Consider the following 4069-nt stretch of genomic DNA (forward strand, 5'->3'; position numbering starts at 1 on the left):
CCATTTCTGTCCTTTATTGAGCCCATCTTTGCATGAAATGTTCCCTTGGTATCTCTGATTTTCTTGAAGAGATCTCTAGTCTTTCCCATTCTGTTGTTTTCCTCTATTTCTTTGCATTGATCGCTGAGGAAGGCTTTCTTATCTCTCCTTGCTATTCTTTGAAACTCTGCATTCAGATACTTATATCTTTCCTTTTCTCCTTTGCTTTTCACTTCTCTTCTTTTCACAGCTATTTGTAAGGCCCCCCAGACAGCCATGTTGCTTTTTTGCATTTCTTTTCCATGGGGATGGTCTTGATCCCTGTCTCCTGTACAATGTTACAAACCTCCGTCCATAGTTCATCAGGCACTCTATCTATCAGATCTAGTCCCTTAAATCTATTTCTCACTTCCACTGTATAATCATAAGAGATTTGATTTAGGTCATACCTGAATGGTCTAGTGGTTTTCCCTACTTTCTTCAATTTAAGTCTGAATTTGGCAATGAGGAGTTCATGATCTGAGCCACAGTCTGCTCCTGGTCTTGTTTTTGCTGACTATATAGAGCTTCTCCATCTTTGGTTGCAAAGAATATAATCAGTCTCATTTCGGTGTTGACCATCTGGCGATGTCCATGTGTAGAGTCTTCTCTTGTATTGTTGGAAGATGGTGTTTGCTATGACCAGTGTGTTCTCTTGGCAAAAACTCTATTAGCTTTTGCCCTGCTTCATTCCATATTCCAAGGCCAAATTTGCCTGTTACTCCAGGTGTTTCGTGACTTCCTACTTTTGCATTCCAGTCTCCCATAATGAAAAGGACATCTTTTTTGGGTGTTAGTTCTAAAAGGTCTTGTAAGTCTTCATGGAACCATTCAACTTCAGCTTCTTCAGCATTACTGGTTGGGGCATAGACTTGGATTACTGTGATATTGAATGGTTTGCCTTGGAAACAAACAGAGATCATTCTGTCATTTTTGAGATTGCATCCAAGTACTGCATTTCAGACTCTTTTGTTGACCATAATGGCCACTCCTTTTCTTCTGAGGGATTCCTGCCTGCAGTAGTAGATATAATGGTCATCTGAGTTAAATTCACCCATTCCAGTCCATTTTAGTTTGCTGATTCTTTGGCACTGCCTTTTTTAGTGATTGGAATAAAAGCTGACCTTTTCCAGTCCTGTGGCCATTGCTGAGTTTTCCAAATTTGCTGGCATATTAAGTGCAGGCCCTGGACACATTCAAATTCTTATCAACCATCTCACACTTGAAACACTGTTATAAAACTTCTCACCAAATCCCTCTGGATTGGGACACAGAGTTTTGATGCCATTAGTTCACAGTGTCCCTATTTGCCTGGCAAAGCAATAAAGCTATTCTTTTCTACTTCCCCCAAAAGTCTGTTTCAAGACTTTAAGTCAGCTCTGGTGAACAGAGGCCAAGATTTTGGCATCATTACTTCAGCAGTTTCAAAAATTTCTATCTTCCAAAATTTGTAAAGCTCTGTTTTCTCCATTTCTGCTATTTTTTTCATGAATGTTTACATGATACAATTCCTTCATTCTCATTTTAGTGATGTTTCTTGAGGAAGCAGAAATCCACATTTGTTCAATGCTCTGTTTAAGTAGAAACAATCAGAGATTCTTAGGAAGAGGTTATCATATCATTTATATCCTATATTGAATTAAAAGCAGAATACTAAATTTATTTTAGGTTAAATTTAACATTTATTTTTACCTAATTTTTATTTTTCTAGGCCTAAATAAAGAAAAAAATCCTAAATTGAAATTATATTCTCATTCATTGCACTTAGAATTTCTCTTTAACACCATATTTGGTCTACAATCTGAAGAAGAAATACAATTTTAGAAAAGTCAAACAAAGCATTATAAAGCTTACATCAAAACCAAGCTTTAAGAAAAATAATAATACAAATTTATTATGAATTGATTAATCTTATAAAATAGTTGAATAAAGCTCAGTTAAAAATTCCTAAAAATACACACCAGATAGCAGAGGATACACATGGGTTTTTTGATGGATATGCTTAAATGTATGTGGTTATATAATTATTGAGTATAGGAACTTAGTTTATGAGAACTAAACAGAAACAGATTGAATAACACAATGGAATTTATGTATGGGAGTATGGGAGCAGAATTTTCCATGCTAAAATATATCTCTCTGGCATATTAATTAACTTTTCCTCCTTCTTCCTCTTCTCCTTCTTCTTTCTGAGAAACAGCAGATATAGGAAGGGCTCTGAAAACCAAGTAGGAGTTGCCATTTTGTAGCATATTCAAAAGCAGAGACATTACTTTGCCAACAAAGGTCCGTCTAGTCAAGGCTATGGTTTTTCCAGTGGTCATGTATGGATGTGAGAGTTGGACTGTGAAGAAGGCTGAGTGCCGAAGAATTGATGCTTTTGAACTGTGGTGTTGGAGAAGACTCTTGAGAGTCCCTTGCACTGCAAGGAGATCCAACCAGACCATTCTGAAGGAGATCAGCCCTGGGATTTCTTTGGAAGGAATGATGCTAATGCTGAAACTCCAGTACTTTGGCTACCTCATGCGAAGAGTTGACTCATTGGAAAAGACTGATGCTGGGAGGGATTGGGGGCAGGAGGAGAAGGGGACAACAGAGGATGAGATGGCTGGATGGCATCACTGACTCGATGGACATGAATCTGAGTGAACTCTGGGAGTTGGTGATGGACAGGGAGGCCTGGCGTGCTGCGATTCATGGGGCTGCAAAGAGTCGGACATGACTGAGTGGCTGAACTGAGCTGAACTGAAGACACATTTATATTTGTGAGGGATGTTGCCATTTGAAACATGTAACATGACTTATCTTCCCTTTTCATCGTGAAGTCTAATTAGTAAATGCCTACACAGTCGCTCCCAGCTCCAACTAGTGATTGTTCTAGATTTTAGATCAAAACATCTTCACTATAAAAGCTTATCAAAAGGGTAGTCAGAATTGTGCTTCTTTGCTGGTTTCCCTGGCAGAAACTTGATGTTTTTCTTCCTTTATATCTAATAATTTCCCCTTCCTTTGCCTCAGTAGTGAAGATTGCTGCCATGTCCTGCCATCTGTCCATCTGTTGCACAAGGTAGGGTGAAACTCCAGGACCTTGCTTCAGACATATAAGACCCTGTATCCATTAAACCCTTGATGCCTCTGCCCCTGATTCCAGGCTCTTTCTTTCATCTTAAGTCTGGGAAAGTACAGAGTTTGTAGACCTGTAGGGCTTCCCAGGTGGCTCAGCGATAAAGAATCTGCCTGCCAGTGCAGGAGATGTGAGTTTGATCCTTGGGTCAGGAAGATCCCCTGGAGAAGGAAATGGCAACCCACTCCATATTCTTGCCTGGGAAATCCCATGGACAGAGGAGCCTGGCGAACTACAGTCCATGGGGTTGTAAAAGAGTCAGATACAACTTAGTGACTAAGCAACAACAACCCCTCAACATTAAAATGGTGAAAATGGTAAATAATAACTTTACAATTTGTTCCTATGGTTTTGTTTTAAACACCATAGAAATCAAGTGTACGAGATAACTAAATTATAAAACAGAAAGATAGAAATAGTTTGTTTAGCACTTCATTTCCAGAATACTGAAGGTCATGTAAACAATAGATTAAAATGTACTCTGATCAGTTAGTATGTTGAATGGACAGACACGGGAAAACAGCTTGATGGTAATAAAGCACAATCATTTTCTTTTAATTTGTAAGAATCATTAGTAAACATTATTCATATTCTAGCAAGAAATGCTTCCTTTAGCATACTCTTTATAGGCAGAATTCTAAATGCTACAGGCTTTCTATAAAATTTGGGGAAAAAAATGGAAATATACATAAAATTATTACTATTACATTGCAGTGTTCAGTAATGTCACATTGTATGTTCATTGCTTTGTTATTACTAGTGATAAACAGTTCAAGATGTGATGTAAATTTATAGTGAGCAAAGAGCATTTTCCTAAATCATGCAAGTGCATCTGTGATGTGCTGGCTCATATGGTGTGCCTCCCACTTTCATTGAGTAAAGCTTCATTTCTTGCATATTCCAGAGGCAAAATAAATAGTTTCATTC

The sequence above is a fragment of the Bubalus bubalis genome, chromosome 1, assembly GCF_019923935.1.
Source record: "Bubalus bubalis isolate 160015118507 breed Murrah chromosome 1, NDDB_SH_1, whole genome shotgun sequence".
Lineage (NCBI taxonomy): Eukaryota > Metazoa > Chordata > Mammalia > Artiodactyla > Bovidae > Bubalus > Bubalus bubalis.